We start from the raw sequence: 16,642 nt of genomic DNA, 5'->3' as shown, positions 1-16,642 counted from the left end.
CAACACACTATCTCTGAGTCATATAAGGTAAAAAGTGATTCCTCATGGTAATAAACTACAAGATGATGAAATTCCCACAGTGAATAACAGGAGCAACTGATAACACATAGGACACAATTAACCAGCATTTACCGAAAATCTTACAGCCAAGGTCTGACAAAAGGCACTATATGTGCCTTAGCTCAAAGAGTTTAGATAACAAACCTGCACGGGTACCTGCCGAATCTGTAATTTAAAAATCGTTTAGATAAGAAGACAAAACATATGCCTAAGAAATAGTATGAGAATAACTGAAGTGTTTCACAGTTAAACTCAAGGTGAAACAACATAGGTTCAAAACTGATGTGCCAGAGTCATCTAATACATGGATGATTAGAGAGTTGAATCCCTGAAGACTTGGAAAACAAAACCCTGTGTGTATGTATTCACAGAAGCTAGAGTCTCGGGGCTATAGGGGTCAATATTCAAGTTTTAAAACATTGTTTTTTATTAAGCTGTGGCAGGCATTAATGAAAAATAGGAATGTTAGAGGCATCTAAAGAATTAAAACATTTATTTTAGCGCCTCTATCGATAAAAATGCTTTAGTTTCACTATCAGAAATTGAGTACCCAATGTCCGGTGGCTTCTCTGCAGGTCAAGTCATGGTAGTTTGGGAACCACTCTATGAAGTATAAGCTTCTTTAAAAATGCTTATGAATGTCTTGTAAAAGACTTGATGCATAGACCGTGCCAATCTGGGCTAAAATTTCCCCTGAAAGTCAGAGATGACTCATTTTCATTGTCCATTTGCTAACAATAACACTTTAAAAAAAATATTTAAAGGTAGGATGAAGAGATGAAGGGGAAAGTAAAGAATAAGATGAATCATAAAAAAAAAAAACTCTATAAAGAAATTCACCTGACATAATATTTGAGCCTTTTTCAATAAGTTGAATTTTGCCTTTCTTATATGAATTACACTCAGGGAGAGAAAAGGAGTGAAAAGAGGCCTGCAAGATGTTTCATTCAAGTATTAGAGAATACAACAAAAGTCCATTAATATGACTATCAAGAGAGGAACAATACAGCTAAAAAGTGCTTACAGACCCAGAACAGCAAAAGAAGATACCTGTTTCACAAATACGTCCAACATAAGTTATGAAAAATAAAACATCTTTTTGTGCTTTAAAAGGTATGACAAATACTGATTAAATTCACCCCGAGAGCATGTCAATTTGAAAAGGAGATTATAAATGTACATGCCGCCAGGTGCTCTCCTTTCTAAGGGGGACAGTGAGTGTATCCATTTAAATCATTCAAATGTGGTGTTAGCACTGGCACATTTAGAATGAGAGCAAAACTGGATGAAAATTGGAATAACATTGGCCTTCTGGAGGGTGAGGGAGGCTTTCCTGCAGCAGGTTGGCAATTTGTCACATCAGCCCCTTCGTGAACTATCAACCTCATTACTGTGGTTCACTGCACAGTTGCCCCTTGGGAATCTAATACTAATAGCATGTAGAGGGTGATGAGGCCTGTGGTCTCAACTACTTCAATATTGATTCACTTAAAAATATTCCACCTATATATTTGAATAAAATAGGTAATACATTAGAAGGAGAAAAACACCAAAAATACCTAAAATCAATTGAAGTAAGGGTGAAAAACAAGAAAGGGATCCCGGCAGTAATAGCGCCACAAAAGCAAGTCTTGGAAAGATGGAGGGTGAATAATTTTGTGTGACAGCTACTATTTGTTTATTCTGTTGTATGAGACCATGCATCAACCTTTAACAGCTATAACTGTACATTAAGTAGGGCTACTAAGTGAAACAGGTCTTGGATATATTTTTAAGACACTGCAAAGACATACAGAGCCAGGATGTTTGAAGGACATATATTTAACCAACAAAATACACATTGAGAGTCTTTTCAATGCCTTTAGCCAGAAAGGAGGAGAATGGTTCATTTCCAATGCTCCAAGCTGATGAGAAATGTATGCATATATATTAACACATAGTGTTACATATTTTCTCCAATATATATAGATACATATAAATATATGAAACAAACATTTAACAGAGATCCATCTCTGGAGAACCAGAACTCACCTATGAGAAAGTATCTGGTTACTTAAAGATTCTTTCCTCATTTAGCAGCAATGGATTTTTACTATATTGATTGTTTTAAGCATTGAAACAACATATGTGTGCATGTGTGTGTGCGTCTGTCTGTATGAATGCTGTTTCTTTTGTGTTTTGTATTTATTGATCCGTTAATAATGCAAAAAATACACAAGCAGCAACACTTACTTGTTGAAAGGTTAATATACACTGAGATATTTCAACTATAAGTACTTGCAGACTATAGATTGTATTGTCTGATAAGAGTAGCCACTAGCTTCACTGATTATTTATAAGTTAATTAACGTTACATAAAATTTAAAAATCAGTTCATCAGCTACACCGGCCACATTTTAAATGATGAGTATGTGTGACTCATGTCTGCCATATTGAACAGAACAGGTATACTACATTTCCAACAAGCAGAAATTTCTATGGGATAGTGATGATTTAGAGTTTAACTTCTAGTTGCTTTCCATAAAGCTTCAAATAATGCATCTGAAAAGAAATTTAAAGTCGATTAAAATATGTAGCAAATTTGAATTTTCATAAAGTTACACTTTTTTCTGGCATCAGTCACTCACTATATTTTTGACACTATCATCTAAAAATATTTTGCATTTAACACATGTATTTAAATTACTCTGGTGAACATTTGTAAAATGACTAAAATATGGTTCTCAAATTTGATCATGCAAATGTCCTTTTTCACATGGAAATGTGGATTGAGGCAGCTAAAAATTTTAGTAGAAGTATGGAACCTTTAGCTGTAATCATAATTACAAATAGTTTTGTTGCCAGTCATCACACATCTGACTATTTAAATAAGATGGGATGGACTTTCTGACTGAAAAGTGCCAGCTGCTGAAAAAGCATTAGACTTTCAATAATTTAAGGTATACACAAAATGTCTGAAAATGGTTAAAAACAGAACCATCTTAAATTTAGAAAGTCAATTAAAATGTGTTTCAGCATAAAGCTTTATAACACATCCCTGTATCTAAGGTCATTTCTATGGACGAAGAAACTTATGAGAAAGCGTGAATGAGGCCCCCACAGCAGGATATAAAACTAATCTTTTCTGATATTCTTAAAGATTTCTGTAACTTTTATTTTTCATAGTCTTTTTGTTGGGTGCAGTGTGTGTGCATGCATGCATGCACGTGCATTTTAAGATAAGGCAAACCCATATTTCAGGCATAAAAGAAATGGAAGGTTTGTAACAGTGTGAAAGTGGTTCAGCATAGCTGGAGGCTACCTGAAATCTTAGGAGGATTTGGATAAAAATATTTCCAGCTCAGTTTGATAGAATTCTGAAGACAGAAATTGCATTAGAACTTTTGAACCCAAGGCTTTGTTCCCATTGGCTGCCCTCTTTGGGCCTGCAATGGGCAAAAGTAAAAGTCTTTAGCACATCCAAAGTAGCTCATTTCCGTATGTCACATATTTTTCTCAGCCTTCATTATTGCTGCTTATGATTTCTTCAAGTCTCTTTTGCTTGATAATTCTGTAGGATGAAATCTTTTCATTCCCCTTTCTAACCTCACTGTTGAAAGATATCTAGAAGGCCCACTGGATGTGGGTTACTATTTCATAGTCTTCTGTCTTCTCTGTTGTTCCCCACTAATTATAAAGTAAAAAAAAAAAAAAAAAAAAAATGGAATGAAAGTCTTTAGGTTAGCATTCATTATTTTCCTATTATTTGCCCAACATCATGATTCTTCTTTATAAACCCTCTGCTTCAGTTAGATTGTCTAACTATTGTTTCTCCCAAGTCCTGGCCTCTTCACACCACTATCTTATTAGAGAGAAGCTGTCTAGATTGTTCTCAACTCTCAAAATACCACATCATCTTTAAAAACTTCATGAAACTGTCATGACCTATTAGTATCTAATTGACACTTCTTTCTAAGTTCTCAGAGGAATGTGTTATATAATGTTTAAGAAGAAGAGTCTAGATCAGGCTGCCTACACTCTAACCCGGGTGAGGCTAGGGATTAAAGTGACCTAAGCAAGAACTTCAAGCTCATTTGGACCTCTGATTCATCATTTACATAACTGCAAATCCTACCTCAAAGGATAATTGTGAAGATTTAGTATTATAATAATCTATGTAAAAGCTCAGTGACCAGCATATTAAAAGCACTCAATATTAACTCTTATTTATGCTTGGTATCTTTATCAGGAGTTCCCTGTGACAGCTCTCATTACCTAACCAACTGTAATGAAGACATCAATTCCTGGTCTTAGTGGGTTTAGTTTTTCCTCACCAAAGCATCTAGTACAATATTCAGCACTCTTTAGCTGCTGATACCTGAATCTTATTCAATGAATGTGATTCAGAATATATATTTAAAAATCTCTTTTTAAATGTGGAACTCTAAATCAATAAAATACCTGAGGAAAGTATAATTTACTTCCAAATAACGACAGAATACTTCTTGTACATGTGGCAACAAACCAGTACCTGACAAATAGTTTAAAAACTGTAAGAGTAATACAAATAAACATGGTGAAAAGTTAATTCCAAGAGTCATTCTCAACTTAGTAAGAAAAGTGTAATGTTTGTTTATGTTCTGGCAAATTAAATATAATATGAAGAAGAAGAATTGGTATAATTTTTTAAAGATGACAGAATTCCAATTTTTTTAATAGACAGCATAATTTTCTACTTGGAATCTTCAGAGAATAAAGATAGTTAATAAAATAGTTTAATAGAGTGCCTATATATAACATAAATATGTTTACTCAGTAGTTTTCCTGTGTACCAGCAATGACCAATTAGAAAATACAATGGTAGAAAAAAATAAAATAAAGCATGTGTTATGTATCAGTAGTTATTTCACTCTTCTGAAGTTATAGTTTTATTTTCTATGTTTACTGTATATTCTGCTTTTTTATAAAATATCATGACTACATTTTATTTTATTAATATAAAATAATGGTGGTTTTAAAAAATGGGAGAGTAAATGTTGATGATTCAATTTGACAGTAACAGTTGATTTTGAAACTTCTGTATTGTCTTCATGCTTAAAAGTGTGTTTCTTTAACAAGCTTAGAGCTATCCAGTACATAGTAGGATAGTCAGTTTTGCTTAAACTAATTAAAAATTCAGCTTTTATGCAGTATATCCCTGCATACATTATGAAATCCTCATATTTTCAAATACCATCACTTCCTTACATACATTCACTTTCTACAGCTGTTACATTATTAGTAATGAATTTCTTCGCCCCACAGAAACTAAACAAGCTTTTGGGCTGGTCATTCCCCTGTTATGGCCAATTCCAGCTTCCATGCCCTTCCTGGGATGCTGAGGCTTCATCTCTACAATTTTCCTGGACTCCCTTCTCAGCTGAGGTCTCCTTAGGTACTGAGAGTGGGAGAACTAGTCTGTACATTGAGGGCAGGAAGAAGGTAGAAGATACTTTTTTCCTATTCAAGATCCTGCAGCAAAGAACAACTGTTTCAAATGCCAGCTTTTTTGGCATTCCCAGCCACAATCCCTCAGACATACAACATTAGATAGCTGCATCCATCTTGGTGACCTAAGTAACAGTTCTACTACACCCCATCTGTTAAACTTATGTCTCAGAAAAATTACAAGCTGCTTTAGTCCACAGATTTTTGTGATCACTTTGATAATCAAAATAGATCTATTGAAATGCCAAGCATCTTTTGTATTCCAATAGAGAATTATGAGTGCTATGCTTCTTTTCACTTTTATGAAATTAATGAGGGGCTATCTATTCCTAAAAATTCTTATATGGTCAAATAAAAGTAATCCAACTAACAATATGGAATATGTAGCCAGAAATAAATTTCTACCAAAGTTTTAAGATGTAAATACTTTTGAACTACATCTGTAAAATTAGAAACAACAAATAATCATATCCATAATATTTTCATACTTCTAAGAATGAATAGACATATAAATTTTCAAAGGCTTGTAGCTATATGTCAACTTTGGTTTTTAAGAACTGACTTTACCTCTGTTTTGTGTTTTGTATTTTGTCTAAGACTCGAGATCTCATCAATCTTTCTCTCATTTATCTTACTTCTTTTCTAATTTACCTCAAGCCCTTATCCCCTCAACTATGTATTTTTATTCATAGAATTACTGATAATAATAAAAGATTCAAAGTAACTTGAAGGATTTTATGTTTTGCTTCCCTTGTTTATATACAAAAGATGAAATTGTTACTACACCCATGAAAACAACTTTTACTAAAATAAAGCCATTAATGTAAGTAACAGGGGTTAAATATGCAAACTAGCAGATAATATAAATTTTGGCCTAAGGTGAAATTTTAGTGTGAAATTTCTATTCACACTAAAATATAAATTTATTTGCTTTTATGCTGATTGCAATCTTTCCAAAAACAAAAAACAAAAAAATGTGGAAAACAATTTAGAAGGAACTGAAAAGTTGTCTCTATCCTGCTTAATTTACTGCTATCTTTCCACTTCATGATGCAGATGGAGAAATGATGTTGCATTCTTAACCTGGAGACCAACATTAACGTTTGCATTTTTCCTGTATCTCCTTGGGTAGTGGAGAATTTACTGGTGAGCAAAGCAAAATTGTACTCGTAACTATAAGTATCCTCACTTAGATTAATCCTAATATAAATCTTTAAAGAAAAACAAAGATTTTTCTTTATCTTTGAGAGTTTGAGGCTTTGTTTGGAATTCTGCATTAAAAATGGACTGTCTAATTATATACAATTGAGAAATAACTGTAATTTTAATAACTTTTCCCTTCAGAGTGATCAAAGCCAATTGGTCTAAATATATAATAACAAAAATCAGTTTTGATAGTGATAGATAAGATTGCCCTTACCACATAGAAATGTAGAAGCATAATATGATTTTTGGAGGTCTCCAATATGTGTTTTTTATCTGTTTTTCAATCTTATGGATGTGCCCAAATGAACAGTCTATTGTTTAGCTACACAAAGGGGACCATTCTATTTGACCCAGGAGGTGATCAGTCAGAGCCTCGAGTGGGAGCGTTCATTACCTGGAGCTTGGCATGAATAATGATGAATGCCATTAGTCATCATAAAAATTTCCAACAGCTTTCAAAATTCTAGCCACAGTATTTGATTCTGTGACCTCTTGTGACAATGAACCCCACAGGCTAGTTGCATACTGTGTAATAAAATATTTTTTCATTTACTCTATATTAATATACCATTAATTTCACACATATCAGAGGACAATATACACATAAAACAACTGTTAGAACTTCCCAGTGATTTTCTGTATGTACAGTCTTGATAGAAAATAAAACAGCATTCTTTCCTGAAATACCTTTTAATAGGAAGACTATTCTATTTCCTCTGGGCTAACATCAGGTTTCCTTAGCTTTTAAAATAGGTCTTCCATCTATACTATATTTATGTTACACTAAAACACCATTTTAGGATTTATAGACTGATATAAATAGTTATAAGACAACGTTTTCACAAAATATGAGCAACATTTTTGCAACCACGACATGATAGTGTGGACCATATTTGGCAAATATTCAGTTCCCTCTTCTCTCACTGTTGAGTGTACTTCCCTGATCCATTGATGTTTAGCTTGGCCATGTGACTTGCTTTAGTCAATGGGATGATTAGCAGAGGTGATACAAGTGGGGTCTTCAAATGTACTTCTCCAGTGTGGCTTGGTTCCTTCCCACCCATAATCTCCCATGAGAAGAGCAGGTCTCGGGATCCACTGCCCTCTGACATTAGGCCCCAGATCAAGTATATGTGGAACTAAATTGAACTGAACTGTAGTCTAGAGCCAAACTGAACTGACTCTCTGCCTAAACCAGAACTAGCCAACGCAACAAGGCTAGATCAGTCCAACTGCCATCAAACCTCAGACCCGGAGGCATGAGCATAAATGTTTGTTGTTGTAAATCACTGAGGTTTTGGGTGGTTTGTTAAACAGCATTATTGAAGCAATAAACTGACAGGTAAACCATGGAGAACAAACTATTCTAGATTAACCAGTGATTCTGAAGTTATTCTAAGTTTACTTACCAGCTCTGACATGGAAGGGAAACCTCACTAGGAACAGGGCATTTCCAGTTTTAGCTGCTTACATTAGAATGAATTTCAATCATATTTTCTGGAAACAACAGGTTAGGAAATTACATAGTTAATGCATGAATTGTACTTTAAAAGATTTGACACTATTTGGGGACAGAAAATATGAGATAAATAGGGACAGCAAAATGATATATATCTACCTTCTATTAGACATTTTTGGTGGTCTGGATTTTTCCCAAATTGATTCTGGGTTTTTAAAAATATTTCTGATTAAAGTAATATATTTTCCAAGTTCCCTGCACATAAAAAAACCAACTGATTTCTCTCCTTGCTTAGGCAAATCACACTGTAATATGTTAAATTTGTCATTTGTAAAGAAATATACATATATCCTTAAATTTTTTTATGTGTCTTTTCAAGTCACACAAGCAGCATTTATTATGAAAGAAAAAAGGAAGATAAGAATGGCATGAAGGAAGAGCATGATACAAGTGTTGCAATGTTCTTCACCTTATTCAATTTCCACATTTCTGTTGAGAACATTAGAAAAGCTAATATTTTTAGAAATGGGTAATATTTTAGAATAGGTAATATATTTAGAGGTAGGTAATACTTTTAGAATAGGTAATATTTTGTTGAGAACATTAGAATAGGTAATATAATCACTTTTTTGGTACTAGGTTGGTGCAAAAGTAACAGTGGCTTTTATTATTAAAACTAATGGTGAAACAGAGGAAAGCTTAGAAAATTAGTGTGTCATGGAGTTTTAAAATAATACAGCTGTTACTTGAAATTAGCTCCCCTGATCCTATTGTTTTCAATTCTGAAAACCAGTTTTCATAATAAATAGTAGTATACTTATCTCAATATATCATAGAATTCCCACCCTATAGGAGTTAAGCAAGGCCTTATTTAAGTCTGGTTCAGACAGAAATTTCACATATATTTCATAAATTTTAAATTAAAAATATCTTCCCATATCCATCACTGCCAATTCCAGTCCTCTTCCAAGATATTGTCAAATATCAAGTAATCATTTTGTCTCTTGCTGAATTCTTACATTGCAATATTCGATTCATTACCCTATCCTAGTGTTTCTACACTCCAGATGGCTCTTAAATCTAACAATTTCTCTGCCTTTGTATTGCTCCTGACCTCTTCTGAATAAACATAATGTTTTATCTAAAACTAATTCAACGGCTTTGGCCCTAACATGAAACTCCCACCATCCTGGCTTCTCTGATGTAAGTTGGGACTTTTTTATCTCTCTGATCTCCCTCTGTTCAGTCTGTAGCTCCAGACTGGGATTCTGGATCTAGGAATTAAATAACTTATTTTGTTAGAAATAAGTTAGATTATTTATTAGGTTGTGTTAGAAATAGGCAGAAAAAAACAACAAACATTTTTCTCTCTCTCTCTTCTCACTACTCACAACACAACACAGAATTATTCAGTTCTGGTCACCAAAATGTGTGGAGATTTATCCCTCCCATGCTCAAGAAATTCTCCAGTGGATTTCAGCTGGGTGTCCTAGAATTCAATTCAATTTTGACAGTATCTACCTGGAGATAGCATCAGATCCCACAGGTTAAGGGCTGAGACTCACAAGACTGTCCCTACCTCAAATGCCAGTCTCGAGTACAGTTGTGTGTCACTTAATGACTGGGACACGTTCTGAGAAATGTGTCGTTAGGTGATTTCATCATTGTATGAACACCATAGAGTGTTTCATACAATCTTAGGTGATATAAACTACTAAATACTTAAGCTATAGTGAGATAGGAATAATACAGAGTGGGCACAGGAGAACAGAAAATTCCAGGGAGCAGTTTTACATGACTAGCAAAAAGAAACTGTTGAAATATCTGCAGAAGCTAGGGGCTGATATGACCCTAAACAGACAGGGTGAGCCAAGCTAGCTAAGATCCACTGGACCCAACGTGTTGCTGGATTTGACCTTAAAGGACCTCTTTATATGCTCATTAACATGCTGGATCACACAGCCATCAGCAGTATGACAGTTCCAAGAAATCTTCACTTTTTTTCCAGGAATCTTCATGAATATTCCTTTGATTAAAGAAACTCATAAAGAAGCACCTAACCCTGTTGTGTGACACTTTATTGAGTATATCCACACTCCCTATTCTTGAGTGTGTACTTTTCACTTTGCAATAAATCTCTGTACTTTCACTGTTTTCCAAATTGTCCTTTAATTCCTTCTTGCGATGATGTCAAGAGCCTGGGTACCAGCTGGGGTTGAGGTCCCACTCACGTTTGGGGACCTCCCCTAGCCCACTGGTATCAATATGGTATAGCCTATTATTGCTCCTAGGCTACATATCTATACAGCATGTTACTCTACTGAATATTGTAGGCAATTGTAACACAATGTTAAGTATTTATTGAAACACAAAAAAGATATATTGTGTTGTGCTATGAATATATCAGGAAGTCACTTGGTCACTAAGGTGACATTTTTCAGCGCCATGATGGGGCCACCATCACATATGCACTCTGTTATTGATGGAGATGAACGTATGGGGTGCATGATTGTAGTAGGTTGTCACTGATACTTCTGACTAGCTGGCTATAAATCAGGGTTCCCACAAACCCCTCTTCGAGTTCTGTTAATTGCTAGAGCAGTTCACAGAACTCAGGAAAGCACTTTACTTAGGTTTACACATTTATTATAAAACATATTACAAAGGATATAAATAAACAGCAAGATGGGAGAAATGCATGAGACAAGGCATAGGGGAAAGACATGGAGCTTCTATGCCCTCTCCTTGAGGCCACTCTCCAGGAACTTTCATATGGTCAACTATCTGGAAGCTCCTGGAACCCAGTCCTTTTGGGTTTTTATGGAGGCTTCATTATGTAGGCATGATTTATTAAATGGTTGTTCATCAATGATCATCTCCCCTCCCTGAAGTTTGGGGGTGGGGCTGAAAGTCCCAACCTTCTAATCATACCTTGGAGTGATTAGACTGCAAAAGACTCTTTAATCACTTCAGAGATTCCAATAATTTTTGGAGATATATGCCAGAAGGTCAAATATATACTTCACAATATCACAGTTTGCTATTTCTTATTATGGTCTTCCTTAAATCATTTTTCTGGGTACTTCATGGTTTAGCCCATTTAAATGTCCCCCAGTACTTTTGACATGAAAACTAAAGCAAAACAAATAAACAAACAAAAAAGATAAGAATGAGAAGGCAAAAATGGGAGAAAGAAAGCAACAAAATGCAAAGTAAAAATTCCTTTATTTATTTACCTAAACAAACTCCTGCGACAGCCATAGAAGTAGTTCCTGTTGCTCTCTGATGTCCAAGTGTGAGCGATCTGAGGAGCCAGTTTTTTAAGTCTTGTCTGTAGCACCTACTGGACTGGATGGTGAAAGTTGGGAACTGCATATCATTGCAGCCTTTCTACTTACTTCCCCAGGACTCAGAAAGTGGAGGAAGATTGGTCTCTCAAAGACATAGGAATCAGTGTGAATACTGAAGGAGCACAGGGAACTTCACCCCAAAACATGGCTCCCTTGTATAATAAGTATTTTGAATTAAAGGCCCTTAGAGACCAACAGATGCTGGAAAAGACTTCTTCTCTCTCTACATAAAGAGACCAGAGGGACCCACTAAGAATAATAATTGTTTTTCCTTGCTCTTTTCCACCTCTCCCAAAGACAGGATTAAGTCATTTGCTGTAGTTCCTTTATCTGCCTAAACTCTGGACCTACCAAAGAAGAAAATAGTCACTTCTCCTCCCTTCCCTGAGTTTTCATTAACTGAACTCATATTCCAGAAAGAAAGACTGAAATTTGTCAACAAACTGGGACAGACTTTTATCACAAAGCATTGCCCACTCTGCAGGCCCAGCAGAATTTGCCCCAGACCGTTGTATGTTCTTCAGGCGTATTTAATTATCATAAAAATCATTTACTACCCTCCTAAAATCATCCACGCTTTCAGCACCTGTACCCTTTGGGATATTGGGCAACCGTCTGTGATTCTAGCCCATGCACATTAATGAATTTTTATGGCTTTTTTCTAATTAATCTGCCTTTTGTGAGTTGATTTTTTCAGTGAAACTTCTGAGCATGAAAGGGAAGTTTTTCCTTCACCCCTACAATGATGTACCTAGGGATAAGCACTGTTAACATTACGGTTTCCTTTGTATATGCCCAGGTCATTCTGTATATGAACCTGTAGGATTTTTTTAAATATAAATTTTAAATAAACAATAACAACAACATGATATGGACAGGAGGTAGGGAAATACTGGGTAGAAGAAGACTGTCCCCAGTGAGGGTCACACCCTCAAGCCTGATTTGGACCCACAGCCCAAAGTGAGAACAGGCATTCCTGTTTTCCCACCTAAATACTGCATTTTCCAAAACCACTCTGGTCTGTCCCAACCCCCATCCTGTACCCATAAAATCCCCAGGCCTCTCTGGCAGAGTGGTAGCAAGGAGAGAAGAGAAGAAGCAGCCAGACATCAGACAGAAGCAGCTTGACTTTAGAGGGATGGCTTGATGGTGGAACTTCAGAGAAGAGCTCAGTTGAGTATGGCCAGACTCCAGGGGAAGACTACCTTCCCACTCCATCTCCTTTCCAGCTCCCCTTCCTGCTGAGAACCACTTCCACTGCTCAATAAAATCCTTCACATTTAACACCCTTCAGTCCATTCATGTGACCTGATTCTTCCTGGATGCCGGACAAGAACTTGGGTACCAAGAGGGCAGGTGCAAAAATGCTGTCACCCTGACCCTCCACTGAGTTCTGAAACACTTAAGCCATCCATGGACAGCAAAGCTAAAAGAACACACTGTAACACACATGCCCTCTGGGGCTCCTGGGGTCATGGGTACCCTATGTAGATGGTGCCCCAGGGCTGCACAGAGTTCTACTCCTGCCAGTACCCAGAAGCACTTGTCCCGGCCCCTGCAACTGCTCACCTGCGTGTTCCTGGTCCTGTGAGGTGTTGAGAGCTGTCACCTGAGTAAACAAACCAGTCCTTTTGTGAATCCCATGAAGGGGTCAGGGAAATTATCTTGTTTCATCAACACATCTTATATTTATATGACAGAAGAGAAACAAAAACACATTGAGATAAGCAGAGTCCCAGAAACAGAAAAAGCCAATGGCTTTCTGGAATTTCACTCCTGAAGAACAAAGGGGGCTCAGATAACCCCATGGCTAGGAATCTGGAACCAGAGTTAGTCCACAAAAGTGGATTTGAGGCAGGACTCCTCAATGTGCACCAGAGGTGAGAAGAACTGGGATAACTGCCTGGAGTGGTGGCCTTTGAAGAGGCCCTTGACTGGAGAGAACCTGAGAGCAGAAAGGCACATACTGACAGCCAGGGCTACCATGTAACTGGCTAGGATTTCTATGAGCTAGAAAGTCTGAAATGAACAGCATAAAACGTTATTTGGAATTGAGTGACCCCAAAATCTTAAGTTGAAGGAACCATAAAATATTCAGACTTGGGGGTAGGGAAAAGAGAAAGAAAAATAAATTTCAAAATAAACAAAACCCCAATTTCCACTTAAAACAAATTTACATATGAACATTTCAAAAGCGAGGTACAAAATTAACTTAAAATTATAGCTCACAATACATGTGTGAAGAAATTCCCAGAGCAATGAAAAAGAAAGTAAATAATTAAAGTAAGCACAGCTTAAGATCCTCAGGAGGTTGTGAAACAAAACCTCCTGATTAGTCGAGAACAAGTTGAAATAAAAATTAAACAACTAGAAACATTTAAAATTCAATATTAATATATACATTTAACACATCACAAAGAGATATTAAGTAAACTGGCAGATAGTAATTAGTATAGCAACTAATAGGTCTGAAAATAAAGATTCTATAGAGGTACACAAGATTTGAATAATACAATTAATATTCTTGATTTCCTAAAAATTCTAGAGGTGGCTATGATAAAGATAATATATTTTTATTGTAGTAAAATGTGAAAAACATAAAACTTACCATTTTTACCCTTTTAAGCGTACAGTTCAATGGCATGAAGTATATTTCCATTGTTGTGCAATCATCACCATCATTGATCTCCAGAACTTTTATATCCTCCCAACTGAAACTCTGTATAATTAGACAATGACTTTCATTCCCCATTCCTTCAACCCCTGGCAACCATCAAGGGTTATCTATATGAATTTGACTACTCTAGGTATCTCATATAAGTGGAACCATACAACATTCAGTATGTCTTCAAGTTTCATCCATGTAATGGAATATTTCAGAATTTTCTTACTTTTTAGGTCTAAAATATTTTATTACAAACACACACACACACACACACACACACGTCATCTATTATTTTTTTCCTCATCATTTATCTGTTGATGGACACGGGTTATTTCTACTTTTCAGCTGTTGTACATAATGCTGCTATGAATGTTGTGTACAAATATCTGTTTGAGTTCTCCTTTACATTTTTTTTTTTATTATCTAACCATAAGTGGAATTGCTAGACCATGTGGTAATTCTATGCTTAATTTTTGGAAGAACTGCTGTAAAGTTTTCCACAGTAGCTGAGATATTTTACATTCCCATTAGCATTGCACAAGGTTTCCAGTTCCTCCATATCCCAGCCAATGCTGTTTTTTGGTTTTGTTTTTATGATGATAGCCCAACAGGTGTGAAGTGCTATCTCATTGTGGTTTTGATTTGTATTACCCTAATGGTTAATGACCATGAGTATCTTTTCATGTGCTTATTGGCCATCTGTATACCTTCTTTGGAAAAATGTTTATTCAAGTCCTTGCCATTTTAAAATTTGTGTTTTGTCATTGTTGTTGTTGAAGTAGGAACAATATTTTAAAATGTAAGAAGATTGGGCAATCGCTTTCCTTAAAATCCTAGAATTGTGTCTTAGTTTGCTTGGGCTGCTATAACAAAATACCATAAACTAGGTAGTTTATAAACAACAGAAATATATATATTTCTCACAGTCTGGAAGCTGGGAAGTTTAAGATCAAGGCAGATTCACTGTCTGCTGAGGGCTTATTTCCTCATAGACAACCATCTACTCACTGTAACCTCAAATGACTGAATGGATAAGGGATATCTGTGGGGTCTCTTTTATAAGAGCACTAATCCCATTCATGAGAGCTATGCCCTCATGACCTAATCACCCCCAAAAGCCCCATATTCAAATATCACTTTGGGGCTTTGGATTTCAATATGTGAATTTTGGGAGGATACAAATATTCAGAGCATGACACGTGGCTTCCCATAGCAGTAGAATAACAGTCTTGTATTTGGCTGTGTGTGCTGCATGATGTGGCTCTGCTGGCCTCCGAGTCTCTCTCTCACATTCTATGATCCCCATCCAATGTCCTTTCATAGTCTCAACTCTCAAGCTCCTCCTACCTCAAGGCATCCACAGCAGCTGCTACCTCTGAGCTTAAAGATCGTCAGCCACTGTCAATTATTGGCTCCTTATCCATCAAGCCTCAGTTTAAATGCCATTTGTCTCCCTTTTTCCTTAAGAGCACTCACAAGTATTTTATATTATGTATTTGTCTATCAGTTTACTTGCTTAAATCCTATCTTGTCTACTAGACCATGTACCAGCTAGGGGATCACTCTCCTCTCTGTTTCGAGTGAACACTGAGGACCCAAAATGGTACCTGTCATCTCTTGGGCGCTAATTACATATTTGTGAATCCATATGGTGTAGTGTGGGTTTGTGCTGTGGGCAGGCAGTGGGTGACAGGAGCTGAAGGGTCCTTCCTCAGGTGTGTAGAGGATAGAAGAATCACTCTCTATATTGTAGGAGATCTGATCTTGTTCTCTCATTATCCACACAGGCCATGACTAGACTCCTTTACACTTTGCAACACACCTCAAAAAGCCCCAAGTCAGATTTTCTGTAGCACACATGGAGACAGACGTTCTTCATATTTTATAAGCTTTCTTACAGACTGTAGCTGTAACTTCTTTCAGCTTCCTTTGAAGCCTGTTTAAACAGAAATATTCTCACACTGTTCACTGAGGATTAAAAGGGACAAAGTCAGCTGATGCATAGATGATGAGCTATATCCAACCAGCCATAGCCACTGTCCTGTGGTGGATGGGAGGATTTGCAACATCTTTTGCTTCCTTCAAATTTACTATTGTTTCAGTATTAGTATTATGCCAGAATGTATTACAGCAGGTTGCTTAAGATCTTTCTTCCAATCTAAAATTATAATTCACTTATTCTGTCTATAGACCACTAACCTAGGCCTTAAAATTATACTATAAATAGTGCCACTTTAGTTTACTGCAGCTATTTTCATATTTAAATGAGGAAATAGCATTAGTCTACTTTATATAATTTATTTTCAGTATGACTAATGAAATGTTTCCAAAATATTTTTCAAGAGTTAAAAATACGTAAAATTGTTTCCTTAGAGGTCTTCTTTGTCATGTAAGAGCTTAAAGAAACTCTAATTTTGTTTTAACTCTCCACTGGAA

Source organism: Theropithecus gelada, chromosome 5 (assembly GCF_003255815.1).
Source record: "Theropithecus gelada isolate Dixy chromosome 5, Tgel_1.0, whole genome shotgun sequence".
NCBI lineage: Eukaryota > Metazoa > Chordata > Mammalia > Primates > Cercopithecidae > Theropithecus > Theropithecus gelada.
Note: the sequence above shows the minus strand (reverse complement) of the source record.